Source organism: Pipistrellus hanaki (assembly GCF_964339955.1).
Source record: "Pipistrellus hanaki genome assembly, chromosome: 20".
Taxonomy (NCBI): Eukaryota; Metazoa; Chordata; class Mammalia; order Chiroptera; family Vespertilionidae; genus Pipistrellus; species Pipistrellus hanaki.
In genome coordinates, this window is record NC_140522.1 from 14,333,522 (window position 1) to 14,351,773 (window position 18,252).

At 57.7% G+C, this 18,252-nt stretch overlaps 1 long non-coding RNA gene and 2 gene segments (V, D, J or C); all 3 read left to right on the forward strand.

The window, feature by feature from the left end:
* The window catches only part of LOC311614045 (Ig delta chain C region membrane-bound form-like), a 38,017-nt gene that overhangs the window by 6,455 nt on the left and 13,310 nt on the right, over positions 1-18,252 (forward strand).
* On the forward strand, positions 6,797-17,158 carry LOC311614041 (immunoglobulin heavy constant mu-like). The segment is given in 7 exons: positions 6,797-7,155; positions 12,302-12,613; positions 12,693-13,028; positions 13,294-13,608; positions 13,899-14,231; positions 16,690-16,805; positions 16,894-17,158.
* LOC311614046 lies at positions 9,869-12,291 on the forward strand. Its single transcript, XR_014793565.1, has 3 exons — positions 9,869-10,206; positions 10,258-10,751; positions 11,507-12,291. It is a non-coding gene; the product is annotated as an uncharacterized lncRNA (long non-coding RNA).

The following is an 18,252-nucleotide window of genomic DNA, read 5'->3' on the forward strand; positions in this document are numbered from 1 at the left end:
CAATTTTAATAAAATACAACTAAAATATAAAATGGGCATTACCCAGAACTACAGGAAAGTCGACTGACTGGAAATCCTACAACAAGAAGCAAGGAGAAAACCAGAAGGAAGCACGGAGGAGCTGTAAAAGCCCAAGGTACGGAGACACGCGGCGCGCGAGAAGAGGACGGAGCCGGAGAGGAGGGAGGCCGAGTGCCTGGCGGGCGTTCCCTAGCGGAAAGGAGATAAAACTCCGACTGTGCTGGGCCCCTGACTGCTCTGAACCCCCGTTCTGGGCCAGACCCCGGGGACTCAGGCTCAGCCATAGGGAGCTGGGCTGTAAGTCGGAACCCCGGAGTAGCGGAGAAAGGAGGTCCCGGAGGCGCGCACACTGCCCCCAGAGAAGGGACGGTCGGCTGTGCCGCGGGATTGCCCTGACGGGAAGGAGACTGGGGCTCCAGACTGCTGTGAACGCCACCTCCAACTCCACTTCCAACTGAACTGAACCCCAATACCGGGCTCATTGTGGGAGAGCATAGACTGTTTGGCAGCAGGCGAAAATCGAGGGCACCTTTCTCTCAGAGGCTCCGGCAGCGAGCACTGAAGGACCCGCATAGGGCGGGGCTGACAGAAGCCAAAGCTGCAGGCTCCACCCTGAAATCCCGTCCCATCTGTAACTGCGAAATGCGACAACAAAATAGATCACAAACGAAAGAAATGGAGGACAAAAAGCGTCTGGATATAGAGTTCAAATCTACGCTTATAAGGTTTTTCAAGAATTTCCTAGAAAAGATGGATAAGGCCTATGAGGATATGAAAAGAGACCATCAAGAAATGATAAGGGAACAACAAGAAATAAAGAATACATTGTCTGAAATAAAAAATATTCTACAGAGTCCTAAAAACAGAAGGGAAGATCGCAAGAATCAAGTCAAAGATTTGGAACATAAAGAGCCAGAAGACACTCCTCCACAGAAGCTAGAAGGCAAGAGAATCCAGAAAATTGAAGATAATGTAAGAAACCTCTGGGACAACTTCAAGCGAACCAACATCAGAATTATGGGGGTCCCAGAAGATGAGAGAGAGCAAGATATCGAAAACATACTGAAAGAAATAGTGACAGAAAACTTCCCCCACCTGGTGAAAGAATTTGACTTACAAGTCCAGGAAGTGCACAGAACTCCAAACAAAAGGAATCCAAAGAGGACCACACCGAGACACATCATTATTAAAATTCCAAGAGCAAAAGATAAAGAGAGAATATTAAAAGAAGCAAGAGCAAAGAAGGTAGTAACTTATAAAGGAGCACCTATACGATTGTCAGCTGACTTCTCAACAGAAACCATGCAGGCCAGAAGGGAATGGCAAGAAATATACAAGGTGATGAATAGCAAGAACCTACAGCCAAAAATAAGCTACCCAGCGAAGCTATCACTCAGAATCGAAGGCCAGATAAAGAGCTTCACTAATAAAAAAAAGCTAAAGGAGTTCATCACCACCAAACCAGAATTATATGAATTGCTGAAGGGGGTTCTTTCAGAAGAGAAAGTAAACAAAGATAAAAATTATGAACAACAAATACGTAATTATCAACAAGTGAATCTAAAAACCAAGGAAATTAAAAAAATCTGATGAACAATATTAACTGTTGAATATAATAGAATCAGAGGTATGGAAGGGGAGTGAACTGACGATTCTTGGGGAAAAGGGGAGAGGGGGGCGTGGGAAGAGACTGAACATAAACTGTGCACCTATGGATGAGGACAATGGGGAGAGGGGAAAGGGCAGAGGGTGGGTGGGAACCTGGTGGAGGAGAGCAATGGTGGGGGGGGAGGGGAAGGAACATTTGTAATAATATGAAAAATAAAAACTTATTTAAAAAAAAAAATAAAGATGAAAAGAATGAGGGATAGAGACTAAGGATGAGGAATGAGGTTGAGACTGAGGGATGGGGGCTAAGGAAGAGGGAAGGGGGCTAAGGATGAGATTTGGAGGCTAAGGATGAGGGACTGGGCCTAAGCATGAGGGCTGGAAACTAAGGAAGAGAAGGATGAGGGTTGGAGGCTAAGGTGAAGGAAGGGAGTTAAGGATGAGGGAGAGAGGCTAAGGATGATGGACAGAGGCTAAGGATGATGGATAGGGGCCAAAAATGAGAGGTAGGGGCTAAGGATGAGAAGGATGAGGGATGGAGTCTAAGGATGAGGGATGAGGCCTAAGAAGGAGGGATGGAGACAAAGGACAAGGGATGGGAGCTAAGGATGATGGATGGGGGCAGAGGAAGACAGATTGGGGCAAAGAATGATAAGGATGAGAGATGGGTCTAAGGATGAGGGATGGGGCTAAAAATAAGAGATGGAGGCTAAGGATGAGGGATGAGGTCTAAGAATGAGGGATGGGGCTAAGGAAGAGAGATGGGGTTAAGGATAAGGGATGGGCCAAAGGATGAGAGATGAGAGCTAAGGATAAGACAGGGGAGCTAAGGATGAGGGATGGGGCTAAGGATGAAGTGTAAGGATGAGGGATGGGGGTAAGAATGAAGGATGGGAACCAGTATTGAGGTATAATGGCTAAGGATGATGAATGGATGCTAAGGATGAGGGATGGGGCTAAGGATGAGAGTTGAGGGCTAAGGATGGGGGATGGGGCAAAGGGTGAGGGATAGGGGATAATAATGAGGGATTAGGGCTAAGGATGAGGGATGGAGGCTAAGGATGAGAAGGATAAAGGAAGGAGACTAAGAATGAGGGAAGGGGGCTGAAGAGGGGGATTGGGCTAAGGATGAGGGATGGAGGCTAAGGAAAAGAAGTAGGGGCTAAGGATGAGCGATGGGGACTTAGGATGAGGGGTGGAGCATAAGGATGAGGGATGGGACTAAGGATGAGGGATTGGGGGGCTGAAGATGAGAGGTAGGGGCTAAGGATGAGGGATGGAGTTGAGCTGGAGGAAAGGGGCCAGCAGGGCAGGGTGGGCCCCTCCCCTCCCCCATCAGGCACAGAGGCTGGGGAGCCCAGCAGGTGCTTCCTGAAGGGTCAAGGACGGCCTCACCCTTTCTTCCTGAGCAGGAGGCAGGAGGCCCAGAGCAGAGGCCGCAGCAGGAAGAGCCTGCAGAGGGGCTGAGGCCTGAGGAGTCTCCCGTGGGCTGTAGCTGCCCCCAGAGCCTGGAGGTCCGGACTCCTGTTCCCTCAGGACAGGGCAGACCGTACCTCCCCCATAACCACCCTCTTCCCCTGGGCTCAGAGGCCAGAACCGGACCCTCAACCTTGGCTGTCCCCTTCGCTGCATCTGCAGTTCTGCCTCAGGGGCCCCCCATCTCTCAAGACCTAGGATCCTGGGACCCCGCTCTGCTGAGTCCTCGCAGTGCTGCCCAGGACCCTACTCTCCCTGACCCCGTGGGCACCCCGTGGTTCTGCTCACCATCCCATGGGCTCCCTAACCTCTCTCAGCACAGGCCTTTCATCCCACACACCCCAGCTCAACCCAAATCCGTCCACACTGGACCAGGCAGAACCTTCTGGAGCGAGACTTTAAGCAAAGTCCAGGACATGTCCAGCCCCTCACGGGGCTTCGGGTCCCCTGTCAACACAGCTGCATTCAGCCACCTGAGCTCCCCAGGCACCAGGCAAGCCTTGGGCCTCCACTTGGTGGTTCTTCTGCCTGAAGTGACACGCATGTATGCTCACAAACCCGATCATGTACATAGGCACACACACACACACACACACTCATGTACATGTGCACACACAGTGCACATGCACGTGTGCTCACATGCCCACTCATGTGCACACTCAGTGTGTACAAATGCATATATATACACACATGTACATTTACATACCTGTGCACATGTGTACTCACATGTAAACCCATGCTCTCACTCTCTCACACACACAACGCACACAGGGGCTTCTCAACACACTGGGTTCTCACCTTCCCCCAGATAGTGGTCAGGGCACTATCTTGCCCTCCCAGACCTCAGGGCTGTGAGGCTGAAGCTGTGAGGCTGAGGCTGTGAGGCTGTGAGGCTGTGTCTGTGCCCCTGTCCCCCCAACACAGCCTGCTCCTGTTCACACCTGCAGGCTGGCACCTGGACCAGGCAGCCTGTGCCCTCCCTCCCATCCCTGGTGCCCTCGGAGCCTTGATACCAGCCCATCTGACAGGAGCTGATGCTGTCCTCCCTCCCCTCCCTGAGGCCGGGAGTTGGGGGACAACAGCCTGCCAGGTGTTGGGGAGGGACCCTCTCTGCACTACCCTCCTGAGACTACCTCCCCCACAAGGACCAGTCGCCCCAGGGGACTGGGCGGGAACCACCCTGTGGGACACTGTCTCAGCAGCCTACCCCAGGATCCCGCACCTGTGGGGTAGCGAACAGGTAGAATTAACGAGATGCGGCCAGAGAGAGAAAGCAGCCTCTCAGCTGAGCCCCTGACAGACTGCCCCACAGATCAGAGATGGACTAGGGGTTCCATCAGCCCCTCAAACCTCCCAGGACGAGGCCTTTCTCCACTAAGAACAAACAAAATGTGTGTGTGTGTGTGTGGGGGGGGGGGAAGCAGGAGAGAGCCTCAGAGCAGCCTTGAATCTGCTCTTATTTTTAAGAAAAGGAAAAAACAGGACTGGATGTTGGGGTCTCCTCTGCTTTGTGCCCTCCCATCCCAGCCTGGCCCTCAGGGGGAGACCCATCTCCACCCACCTGCCCCACCCCAGCCTAGAGGTTTTGGCTAAGCCAGGGACCACAGTGCCAACTGGGGCACAGTGATTGACAGCTCTACAAAAACCCAGCCAGCTGCCCAGGGCTCAGGGCTCAGGGCCAGGGGCTCTGGGGGCTGGGTGGGAGCATGAGATGGGGTGCTGTCCCAGTGAGGGGCACAGCTGGGTGCCGGGGAGCAGCCAGGCAGGGTCCGTGGGATGAGCCTGGTGTCAGGAAGGAGGTCCAAACCCAGCCCTGGGGACAGGGGGCACGAGGGGGCCTGCTTGGGCCCAGGAGGGGGTGTGTCTGTGAGCAGAGAGTAGCCTGGTGTCTCCTGCGGCTCTTGGGGGACCCCACTGCTGCGGGGATTTCTGAGGCCACGGCTCGGGGCCACTCACTGTGCCTATGCTTACTTCGAGCACTGGGGCCCGGGCGCCCTGGTCACCGTCTCCCCAGGTGAGTCTGGCGTCCACTGTCCCACGGGGACAGGGCGGGGCGGGAAGCAGGCTCAGGTGTGCAGAGCCAGGGGTCCCATCTGGTCTCAGGCCTGGGACAGGAGGGCGGGTGCATTCTGTGGGACAGGAGGCTACACCACTTGGCCTGTCGCCCTCCCAACCCGGGGTCCCTGTGGCCCTGGGCAGGACAGCAGCCTGGCCGCTGGGGGCAGGGGCAGGTTTATGTCTGGGGGAACCGGGAACTGTGTCCCCATGTGATGTTTTCGATGTGTGGGGCCAGGGGACCCTGATCACCATCTCCTCAGATAAGCCGGCTTCCTCTCTCCTCTGTCCCAGAAAGGACATTCCAGAGATTCTCGGGGTGGCAGGGGTGTGTGTGTGTGTGTGTGTGTGTGTGTGTGTGTGTGGTCTGTGGAGTTCCTAGGGGACTGCTCCTGAGGCCACTGGGGTCTCTGCTCTGCAGATGCCTCTCATGGGGACCGGTCTTTGCAGGGAAGGCTGTGTCTGGAGGGGAGGAGACTTGAAGAGACGCATTTCTGGGGTAGCCAGGGCCAGGCGGGGTGTGGGTGGTGGTACAGTTTTTGTAGGCGGCCTTAGGGAGCCTGTGGCATTGTGGTGACTGCTTACTGGGGCCAGGGGACTCTGGTCACCGTCTCCTCAGGTAAGCCGGTTTCCTCTCTCCTCTGTCTGGGCTGGGAAAGGAATTTCCAGAGATTCTTGGGGTTGGGGATAGGGAAGTTCCTAGGGGACTGCTCCTGAGGCCACTGGGGTCTCCGCTCTGCAGATGCCTCTCATGGGGATGGGTCTTTGCAAAGGAGGCTGAGGGGGCTGTGTTCAGAGGCGAGAAGACTTGAAGAGACGGGTTTCTGGGGTGGCCAGGGCTGGGCAGGGTGTGGGTGGTGGGTGGTGGGTGGTGGTGCAGTTTTTGTATGCGGCCTCAGGCAGCAGGGGCATTGTGGTGACTTTGCTCACTGGGGCCAGGGGACCCTGGTCACCATCTCCTCAGGTAAGCCGGCTTCCTCTCTCGTCTCTGTCCTGGGATTGTGTTTTGCTCTCTTAGGGGCCCTGCGGAGTCCCCACTGGGCAGCCCCGGGGGCCACTGCAGAAGGTCTCTCATGGGGGACAGGGCGGTGGAGGGCAGAGGGGCTGTGTTCTCGGGTTTTGGAGTCCTGAGGAGACAGGCTTTGGAGGTTTTTGTACGCTGCCTCAGGGAGCCTGAGGCAATGTGACCACTTTGACTACTGGGGCCAGGGCACCCTGGTCACCGTCTCCTTAGGTGAGTCCTCCCACCCCCTCTCTCCTCTCTCTCTCCTCTCTCTCGGAGGGTTTTTGATGCTTTTTTTGGGGAAATGAGTGTGTCTGGGTCTCGGGTCCAGGAGGACGGGGCCAGCCTGGGGACTTAGGAAGGGGCCGGGGCACTGTAGCTCTCGGGTCAGAGGACGGTTCGGACCCGCTCTTCTGGGCTCTGCAGCCGGGGGTCTCTCTGGGTCTCAGCCTCCCTTGGCCTCCGGACCCTGTGGCCCCTTTGCCCTTCTGGGCACCATCTGAGGGGATGTGAGGCCCGAGGTTCTTGCCCGGGGCCCGGGCACGGTTGTCACAATGTGACAGATGGTTTGAATATTGGGGCCAGGGCACCCTGGTCACCGTCTCCTCAGGTGAGTCCTGCACTGTGCCCACCGCAGCTGCCCTTGGGGAGGTCGGGCATCGGGTCTGGATATCGGGGATGCCAAGGTATTTTGGAGGTCAGGAAAGGGATCCGGAGAGAGGGTCCCCCAAGTGGGACTGGAGACCGACCTCCCCTCTCCAAAGACAGTGACAGGAGACTGCAGGGCAGGTGGCAGCCCCACCCGGCCAGCTGTGTGGCTCGGATTTCTGAGTCCCAATCAGGGCTGTTGGCTCATGGTCAGGGGCCCTGGAGGCTCTGGCAAAGCCGTGCTGGCGCCCCAGTTTTTGTGGGGTGAGGATGGAGATTGCACGGCTGTGATTACTATGGAATGGACTACTGGGGCCAAGGGACCCTGGTCACCGTCTCCTCAGGTAAGGCCGATGCCCTCCTCGGGCCTTTTCTTCCTGCTCCTCTTGGTGGGTCTTTCTGGGCATCAGTGACTGGGGCCTGGGCAGGGCCTGCAAAGCCTCTTGATTTTTGGGCGCCTTTCGGAGAATGAAATAATGGCTTGTCTGGGGGTCACTGAGCTCCTGAAAGAGGCTGCCAGCCTGAAGGGCCGCGCCGGGGCGAGAGGTCGGACTGGCCGAGGGACCTTCTCGCAGTCAGAACCAGGAGTTTACAGAACCAGGAGCAGGTGGCTCTGGGGGACACTGCCCCCGGATTGAGGAGGCGATTCCTGGGCTAGATTGGATTTCTTTCAAGTCCACTGCTCTTCTATAATTTAATTTAAAATGGCTAGATTGTGTTTAGACTTCTGTATTGGCGAGGAGAGCTGTGTGGCTGGATAGGGCCGAGGACTGAGGAAACACTTTGCTTACCGAGTTGAAAGACAGAGCTCAGAAAAGTGTGACTTTGTTTTACTTTATTTTTAAAAATATGTTTTTATTGACTTCAGAGAGGAGGAAGGAAGAGGGAGAGAGAGATAGAAACATCAATGATGAGAGAGAATTGTGGATTGGCTGCCTCCTGCACACCCCAGTGGAGACCGAGCCCGCAACTAGGGCATGTGCCCTTGACCGGAATCAAAGCCGGGGCCCTTCAGTCCTCAGGCCAATGCTCTATCCACTGAACCAAACAGGCCAGGGCAAGAAAAGTGTGACTTTAAAACGTGAGAGATTTTCAAGGACACTGAATTTGTAAAAATCGTATTATTTAATCAAGAATCAGGAATCGCGTCTTTCAGGAGTGGATAGTGGTGCCAGTTTGGCCAGACACGGTGATGGAACCGTGGGCTGAGTTTTGACAAAGATAAATTACTTTTCACTGATATGAGGTTGTTGGATGGAGGGGAGCCGGTGACCGTGGCAGGGGCCGCGCACCTGCAGCCGACGGCCGGAACCAGCCGGCCTGCCAGAGTCTATTTTCGGAAGCGAGAAAACACAGTTGACACATTTATAGCTTCTGGTTCTGAGATGTGGTTTCGGACTTTTTCCCACAAACCTAACTGTGTTGCTGGAGCAAACAGCACCTGTGGCTGGGCTGTGAGATAAGGCGAGGCGGGAACGAGGTTCCTCTTTCCATGTCTGGGTTTCCTTTCCGGACGTGGCTCGCCAGCGTCTTGTTTACACTAGTGAGGTGGGCAACTGCCTAGGAGCCGTTAGCCGAGGGCCGGTGTCCTGTGTTCAATCCGCTGGCCCTGCAAGGGGTCATTCGCAGTGACCATGCCTCGTGTCACAGGGACCCTCTGTGTTTTTTTTTTTTTTTTTTAAGTTAGTGTTTTATTCCTGTGAGGAAGACACTTTGTGATTTCTGATAAAGTCGCCTCTGTTTCAGACCGATTTTCAAGTACGCCCCTGAGGACAGAGGCCGGTGGAAAGTGTGGGATGGTCCTGGATTAGTTCAGTGAAACCTCGTAGTCAGTGGGCTAAGAGGAAACCCGTCAGGTTTCCAGGCAGAAAGGAACCGGGCATATCAAGGCCTCGTTTGCACTTGAACTTGCTCCAGTGGAAATGGAGGGTCTGAGAGCGGCCAAGCCCCAGGCCAGGAGGTGCATCCCTGGCTTCTACCACCAGCCTGCCACTCTCCTGAGTCCCCAGTGACTGAGTGAGTAGAGGAGTTGGAGGAACTGCTGCAGGACAAAGGTCCCCTGCCCTCGGAATGAGGAGGCGATTCCTGGGCTAGATTGGATTTCTTTCAAGTCCATTGCTCTTCTATAATTTAATTTAAAATGGCTAGATTGTGTTTAGACTTAGTACTGGCGAGGAGGGCCCCGACTTGCAAGTGAGCGGCAGGCGTGGTGAGAAGCCACCGCCGCCAGAGGGTTTGATAGCTTTGCCTCCATCTGAAGGGGAGCTTGGGCCATTGGTGCTCAGAGGGCTGGGTGGAGGCGCAGAGGGCTGGGTATGTGACCCCCCAAGATGCCCCTTTGGGGGTCCCTCCCAGTCACCTCTCTCCAGAGAACCTTCCAGGGAAAAGTGGCCAGTGCCGCCCTGTGGCCAGCTAGCTGCGGGCGGGTAGCTCAGATAAGCCCCCTCTGCTATCTGTCCCTAAGTCGTGAGCGCAGTTCCTGTTCTCGGGTCATGGCCGAGCATTAGGAAGGTCCCATGACGTGTGCCGCCAAGCAGGGCTTTAATTGCGAGGTCAGAAAGATGCGTGTCCTGACCATTCTGAGGGGTGATTTTTCTCGGGAGGGAACATGGTTAAAGCCAGAGGCTGACAGTGGGGCATGGGCAGGGGAGACACTCTGCCGACCCAGAGCTCCCCAAGCCCCACCAGATGTAGACTGACTTGAAGTGGGCAGAGTGTTTGACCGGCTGCTGGGGAGGGCAGTGATGGGCACTGCTTGGGAGCCAGAGGCCAGCAGGAGTGGGGCCAGGGCTGGAAGCAGGCGTACCAGGGGCAAAAGGCAGGAAGAGGCCCTGGGAAGGAGCCAACCTGGCTGAGCCCAGCTGTATAGAAGTCCTGGGTGAGACGCTTCCTCTGAGGTGAGCAGGTCGTGTGGCCTGAACCTTCTGACCAGAACCACCCAGCTGAGCAGGACTGTGCTGGGCTGTTCTGGGAGGCTGGAGCTGAGGTGGACTGTAGCAGTTTGAATTAAGCATTCTGAGCTGAACCAGGGCTGAGCTGGATGAGCTGGGTAAGCTGGGCTAAGCTGGGCTGGGTGAACTGGGTGAGCTGAGCTGGGTGAGCTAGGTGAGCTGAGTGAGCTGAGCTGGGTGAGCAGAGCTGGGCGAGCTGGGTGAGCTGGGTGAGCTGGGTGAGCTGAGCTGGGTGAGCTGAGCTGGGTGAGGTGAGCTGGGTGAGCTGGATGAGCTGAGCTGGGTGAGCTGGGTGAGCTGGGTGAGCGGAGCTGGGTGAGCTGGGTGAGCTGGGTGAGCTGAGCTGGGTGAGGTTGGTGAGCTGTACTGGGTGAGGTGAGCTGGGTGAGCTGGGTGAGCTGAGCTGGGTGAACTGGGTGAGCTGAGCTGGGTGAGCTGTACTGGGTGAGGTGAGCTGGGTGAGCTGGGTGAGCTGAGCTGGGTGAGCTGGGTGAGCTGAGCTGGGTAGCTGGGTGAGCTGGGTGAGCTGAGCTGGGTGAGCTAGTGAGCTGGGTGAGCTGAGCTGGGTGAGCTGGGTGAGCTGAGCTGGGTGAGCTGGGTAAGCTGAGCTGGGTGAGCTGGGTGAGCGGAGTGAGTTAGGTGAGCTGGGTGAGCTGGGTGAGCTGGGTGAGCTGAGCTGGGTGAGTGGGGTGAGTTAGGTGAGCTGGGTGAGCTGGGTGAGCTGAGCTGGGTGAGCTGGGTGAGCTGGGTGAGCTGGGTAAGCTGAGCTGGGTGAGCTGGGTGAGCGGAGTGAGTTAGGTGAGCTGGGTGAGCTGGGTGAGCTGGGTGAGCTGAGCTGGGTGAGTGGAGTGAGTTAGGTGAGCTGGGTGAGCTGGGTGAGCTGAGCTGGGTGAGCTGGGTGAGCTGTACAGCTGTACTGGGTAAGCTGAGCTGGGTGAGTAGAGTGAGTTAGGTGAGCTGGATGAGCTGGGTGAGCTGAGCTGGGTGAGGTTGGTGAGCTGGGTGATCTGGGTGAGCTGAGCTGGGTGAGCTGGGTGAGCTGTACTGGGTGAGCTGAGCTGGGTGAGGTTGGTGAGCTGGGTGAGGTTGGTGAGCTGGGTGAGCTGAGCTGGGTGAGCTGGGTGAGCTGAGCTGGGTGAGCTGGGTGAGCTGTACTGGGTGAGCTGAGCTGGGTGAACTGGGTGAGCTGGGAGAGCTGAGCTGGGTGAGCTGTACTGGGTGAGCTGAGCTGGGTGAGCTGTACTGGGTGAGCTGAGCTGGGTGATCTGAGCTGGATGAGCTGGGTGAGGTTGGTGAGCTGTGTAAGCTGGGTGAGCTGGGTGAGCTGGGTGAGCTGGGTGAGTTGAGCTGGGTGAGCTGGGTGAGCTGGGTGAGCTGAGCTGGGTGAGCTGGGTGAGCTGGATGATCTGGGTGAGCTGAGCTGGGTGAGCTGGGTGAGCTGAGCTGGGTGAGCTGAGTTGGGTGAGCAGAGTGAGTTAGGTGAGCTGGATGAGCTGGGTGAGCTGAGCTGGGTGAGCTAGGTGAGCTGGGTGAGTTGAGCTGGGTGAGCTGGGTGAGCTGGGTGAGCTGGGTGAGCTGAGCTGGGTGAGCTGGGTGAGCTGGATGATCTGGGTGAGCTGAGCTGGGTGAGCTGGGTGAGCTGAGCTGGGTGAGCTGAGTTGGGTGAGCAGAGTGAGTTAGGTGAGCTGGATGAGCTGGGTGAGCTGAGCTGGGTGAGCTGGGTGAGCTGGGTGAGCTGGGTGAGCTGGGTGAGCTGGGTGAGCCGAGCTGGGTGAGCTGGGCTGATCTGGATAAGCCGGGTTGGAAAGAGCTGGGCTGGGCTGGGTTCAGCACTAATGGTGGGTGAGTGGCTTCTCTCAGAGGAATTTGCTAGTTGCTTTGGCTGCATTAACTGGCTGGGCCACATGGGTCTCATGGGCTGAGCTGGCCATGCAAGCATGTCCTGCTGACCCTGGGCTAACCTGTGACCTGGTTGTGTTGTGTTGAGTTGAGTCTGTATTTGTCCCCCCATCACACAAAGTCCTTTGGCTCCGAGGACCCAAGGGCAGGGCTCCATGTGGAGGAGCCGCGGCAGTGAGGGCTGGACCCGCAGGGGCCCTTCTCTCGCTGGCCGCTGCCCGGGGCTCTTGGGTGCTGGGCTGAGTGTGTGGCTGCAGTGGTCAGAGGGAAGGCTGCGCTGGCCTGGGCCTCGGTCATGTGAGCTGGGAGCTGGGTGCACGTGCTCCTGCATCTGGGGACAGAACTGCCAGGGGAGGAAGGGCCAGTCTTGCTGCCCCAGGAAAAACTGCTCCCGTCCTCCCAGGTTCAGAGCCGGCTCCTGCAGGATGGGGGCCGTGGCAGCCTCCCTAGCCCAAGCCTTTGCCAGGGCTCTGGCTGGCCACACTGCCTGCCCCACAAGTGGCGAGGCCTGGGGGACCCCGTCATCATGGGCTTGGCCTCAAGAGGCAACTGAGGGGTGACGGGCCTGACCCCTGACCTGCCGAGTCTGGAAAGTCATCCTCTCATGCCCCTTTCTCTTCTGTCCCGCTCGGGTCCTCAGAGAGTGCGGCTGCCCCCATTGTCTTCCCCCTCGTCTCCTGTGAGAACTCCCTGTCCGAGGAGCGCCTGGTGGCCATGGGCTGCCTGGCCAAGGACTTCCTGCCCAACTCCGTCACCTTCTCCTGGAGCTTTAAGAACACCAGCACCATCAGCGCTGTCCAGAACTTCCCATCGCTCCTGAGGCAGGGCAAGTACGAGGCCAGCTCACAGGTTCTCCTGCCCACGGCTGACATCCTCCAGGGCACGGATGAGTTCGTGACATGCAAGGTCAAACACCCCAATGGTGAAAAAGTATTGCAAGTGCCCCTCCAAGGTGAGCAGGCCTCTCCCTGGCGGGCGGGAGGGTGGGCGAGGGGGGCGGTGGCCTAGCTGACGCTGTCCCCTCCCCACAGTTAGTGTAGAGCAGCCCCCCCACGTGAACGTCTTCATCCCGCCTCGTGACTCCTTCACCGGCCCCAGCCCCCGCACATCCACGCTCATCTGCCAGGCCACGGGCTTCAGCCCCAAGAAGATCGCCATGTCCTGGCTGAAGGAGGGGAAGCTGCTGACCTCTGGCTTTGTCACGGACAAACCAGAGGTCGAGCGCAGAGTCCGTCCCGTGACCTACAGGGTCACCAGCACGCTGACTGTCACCGAGAGCGACTGGCTGAGCCAGACTGTGTTCACCTGCCAAGTGGAGCACCAGGCACTCACCTTCCAGAAGAACGTGTCCTCCATGTGCGGCCCCAGTGAGTGGTCCCTCCCCGAGGGCCCCGGCAGAGCCCCCAGCACACAGGTGTCCACTAGGTCGGCAGACCTGCCCCAGACTGGGCCGGCGGCTCCCTGAGCCTTGGCTTCCCATAGAGGCCAGGGGCTGGGAGGGGGCCCCCCAGGGTGGTTTGTCTGGTGAGGCCCGGTGTCCCCTCTGGCAGGACCCCAGGGCCCAGGAGAGGCTCCGCCAAGTCAACGCCTTGGCCTGATTCCCCCCTACCTGCCTCCCCACCCCCATCCCAGGTACATCCACCATACGAGTCTTCACCATCCCCCCGACCTTCGCCAGCATCTTCCTCACCAAGGAGGCCACGCTGTCATGCCTGGTCACGGACCTGGCCACTTATGACAGCCTGCACATCTCCTGGACCCGCCAGAACGGCGAGGACTTGAAAACCCACATCAACATCTCTGAGAGCCACCCCAACGCCACCTTCAGTGCCACTGGAAAGGCCACGGTGTGCGTGGATGACTGGGAGAGGGGCGAGGAGTTCACCTGCATGGTGACCCACACGGACCTGCCCTCGCCGCTGAAGCACACCATCTTCAGGCCCAAGGGTAGGTTGCCCCCTTCCACCACCTCAGACCCTACCAGGCATGGCATCCAGGTCCTGGAGATCCCATGGCAGGCCTGGGAGCAAGAGGCACATGTGCACATGGACACAGGCACACATGGACAGACACATACAAAGACAACCATACACCCATGCGAAGATGTAGACACAGGCACATGACACAGATACCTGCACATTCGTGCACTAAGACACACAGGCACACATGCCTTCTGCTCCCCCTGTTGTCAGGGAAGAGCCCCGCTGTCCCGACCTGAGCTCACCCTGTTCCCACAGATGTCACCAAGCACATACCCGCGGTGTACGTGCAGCCACCCAGCCGGGAGCAGCTGAGCCTGCGGGAGTCTGCCTCGGTCACCTGCCTGGTGAAGGGCTTCTCGCCCCCAGATGTGTTTGTGCAGTGGCTGCAGAGAGGGCAGCCCGTGTCCTCCGACATGTATGTGACCAGCGCCCCAGTGCCCGAGCCCCAGGCCCCCGGCTTGTACTTCGTCCACAGCGTCCTGACGGTGAGCGAGGAGGACTGGAGTGCCGGGGAGACCTACACCTGCGTCGTGGCCCACGAGGCCCTGCCCTACTCGGTGACCGAGAGGACCGTGGACAAGTCCACCGGTAAACCCACCCTGTACAACGTGTCCCTGGTCATGTCTGACCTGGCCAGCTCCTGCCACTGACCCCAGGCTGCCCCTCCAGGGCAGTCCCGGAGTCTTTGGCTGACCTGTCGCTGTGTGTGCATGCATGCAAACTGACTGTGTCAACGGGTGGGGTGTTGCATTCTATAAAAACTAGAAATAAAAATGTCTGTTCAAAAAATGCTGGTCCGAGTGAGCAATGCTCTCGCCTGCTGGGGCCATGGCTGTGCTTCCTCCACCCCGCAGACCACCGTCACCACTGCCCCCAACCCTGCCTCACTCACTGGCCTCCCACCTGCCTCTCAAAGCCCTGAGCCCCTACAGCAAGCATGTCACACTCAAAGGCTCACACGAGCCAAATAAACAAGGCCTGTGACTGTGGGCCACGAGTCTGACATGCTTGCCCTTCAGAGCTCCCCCAGCAGACAACACCAATGCTCACTGCTTCTCTACTGCTGCAATCGGCTCATGGGGGCCTGGGCATATAACTTGTACATACACATGCATACAGAGACACGTGCATATAGATATATAGGCAGTAGACATGGGCACACATGCACATGCCCATATTCAGAGACATGTGCAAACATGCACATAGATACGTGCCCAAATATGGACACACACAAAGGCATATATATACATGGACACAGGCACACAGAGACATACACACATGGAGATGGATATGAACATGGACACACATGCTATGGACATTGGCACAGAGACACATGCATACATGCACAAATGCAGAGACACAAGCATGCACACAGGCATATGCCCGGATATGGATATAAACAAAGACACACATGCACTTGGACACCTACGCACACACAGACATAAACACAGACATGCTGTGTGCACATGTATGCAAAGACACAGACATATGGGTACATACTCATGCACACCTGCACAGGTGTTTACACAGACACACCTGTATGCACTGAAACACATGCAAAGATTTGGACACATCACACAGAGTCACACATGCACATGAACATAGACACACATGCACAGACATGCACACATGAATATAAACACATGCCATGGGTAGGGATACACAGAGACATGCAAAGACATGGAAACATGCACAGACACACAAATACCCACACATTCATATACACAGACACATGCAGACTCATACACAGATACATGGACACGTACACACAGAGGCACAAGTGCACATGTATATAAACACATATGCAATGGACATGGGCATACTGGCACATGTACACATACACACATACTGTGGCATAGACACACACTGAGAGATACCTGCACACACATGCATACACACAGTTAATGTACATTCATACACACATGCACAGAGACACACATGAACACTCACACAGAGAGGAATTATGCATGCACATGTGTACACTGACACATGGACACATTTTCACAGACACATGCATGTACAAACATACATATGTATGGGCATACAGAGATATACACACACACTCGGTGCCTCTGCACCATGCTTGCTACACGGCTTCCTGCCCACTCTACTTGTCCTCTGTCTCTGTTTGGAGGTGCAGCCAGCCCAGACAGGACTCTGACCAGAGCTCCATCCCAGGCTCAGGGGGCCACCGGGCAGGTGGCTGCAGCCTCTGGGCCACCCTGGCCCAGTCCTGGCTGTTGATGAAGCAGCAGGCCCTGCACCCCCTGTGAACAGAAGTAGTCAGTTTGTCCCGGAGACAGGGAGGCTGTTCTGCGGGCTGTGCCCCGCAAACACCTGGCCCTGGAACCTGACTGGGAAAGAGGCCGTCTGTAGCAGGGAGTGAGGGGTACAGGGGCCTGGGTGGGACTCGGTTCCCAGCAGATGGCACTGCCCCCCTTCGGGCTACCTCTTTGGGAACCTGGGCTCCAGACACCGCCTCAAAGGCCCATCTGTGTTGGGGCTCCAGAGCCCACTGTATGTGTCCACCTGTCCATCCAGCCTCACTCTGCCCAGAGCCTCAGGTGTCTGTCAGACCCCTTGATCCCAGAGATATGATTCCTTGTGGGTAAGACAACCCAGCCAGAGCCCCCATGGCTTCCTGCACTCACCCTCCACTCTGAGAAAGAGAGTGAGAGTCCCATTGAGGAAGCAAGGAGGGTCCCTCAGGCCCAGGCCTGTGCCTGCCCCCACTCCCACCTCCAACCACTCCCAGCTTCATCACTGCAAGGGTCCCTGGCCGTAACCCCTCTAGGAGGCACTCCACTGGGTTCCCCCATCCCAGTCCTGTGGCACCCATGTACGTCTGTGAGCTGCTGTCACCCTGCATCCAGGGCTCTGCCCACCTCCCATCAGGCTGTCGGAGTGCTTCCGCTTCTGCTGCCACCCTGCCCTGCCCTGCCCTGTCCTCCTGGGGCAGCACTGCCAGGGCCCGTGGAAGTGGGAGTTGGGTGGCCTGGGAGGGGGTTTGGGATGCAGCACTGATCCCCTGGTTGTGTCCCTGCAGTGGGGGAGGTGAGCGCCGAGGAGGAGGGCTTCGAGAACCTCAACACCATGGCTTCCACCTTCATTGTCTTGTTCCTGCTCAGCCTCTTCTACAGCACAACCGTCACCCTGTTCAAGGTGGGCGGATGGGCAGGTGGGAGGGCTGGGGGTCCTGACACCCAGACCTGCCCTGAGCAGTGCCTCACGCTGCTTCTGTCATCTGCAGGTGAAGTGACCAGCTGGGCAGGAGCGTGGACACAAGGAGACAGAACCAAGGGGGTGCCCGCTGCCTTGCACCATGGCCCGGGGCTGTGTGCTGGGCCCCTTGTACATAACCCTCCCCTCTTCCTCACTCCCCTACACCCAAGTGCTTCCAGCTTCCAGCGCCAGGAAGCCGCTTCCCTGGACGCTGTCTGCCGAGCGCAGCCCATGTCAACGCGCAGTGTGTGCCCATGTCGCCTTGAAATAAATATGTGCATGTTATTCTGTGACATTGCTTTACTCTGTTGTGTGAGCCTGATTCTGACAGCCGCGTGGGAAAGGGAGGTGCCCTCTGGCCAGGCAGCACTGGGGCAGATGAGCCTGAAGGACGAGGCTGAGCTGAGGGGACGCAGGCCTGGGCTCCCCGGCATCACATCCGCGGAGCTGGGCTTGGCCTCCCCATGGTCAGCAGGGCCTTGCCCGGGGCACTGGCAGGATGCGCCTCACTGCCTGTGGCTGTTCCTGGAAAGCCAGCCATGCCATCTGTCCCACCCTTGCCTAGTGTCTGGGGGGTGCCCGGGGGACCCGTGTCGTCTAGAGTGTGCATGACCTGGAGGCAGGGCAGCACGGGAGGTGCCATCCATGCTGGGGCTAAAACGAGGCAGGTGGCAGCTGGGCCAGAGGTCACATGGGTGGGAGGTGCAGAAGGCAGAGCCATGCACAGGGGACGTGGGGCGTGTGTTGGGGGCTCACTGGGCCTGGGGCGCACAACCGGGGGGCCAGAGGCCATGCAGTGCCCTGACCCGCTGTGGTGGCCGGGCCTGGGCAGAGGCAGACCGAGGCAGGCAGGGCACACCCTGCAGGGCCAGGGTCCCTGGAGGGGCCAGGACAGAGCCGCTGAGCCCAGCTCTGGGAGCGGAGGCACCACCTGGGCTCGCAGGGCAGCAACAGACATGGGGTGTCCAGGCCTGAGTGTTCTCCTGGCCCTGCGGGTGACTGTCCACAGCAGAACTGGAAAAGGACGCGGGTCTGAGGGGAAGGCTCCCCTGGCCCAGACTCCACGTGGACAGCTTCCAGGCTCCGGCTCCATTTCCGTTAAGTGAATCCCGTCCGGGCCCAGCCCACGGGCTGGGGGACCCGAACAGGGCCCCAGGCAGTGCGAGGCACACGGGACATGTGGCTCTTACACATATGGGTGGCCCTCAGGACAGCACCAGTGAGTGTCTACAGGGAAAGCAACACAGGCCCGACGGCTTAACAACAGCAGTGTATCCTGCCCAGCTCTGGGTCAGATCAAGGTGAGGGCAAGGTGGGGTGGTCCCTGCGGCTGACCATAGCCTCCTTTCCCGCCTACACACCTTCGTTCACTCTGCACTTCCACCAC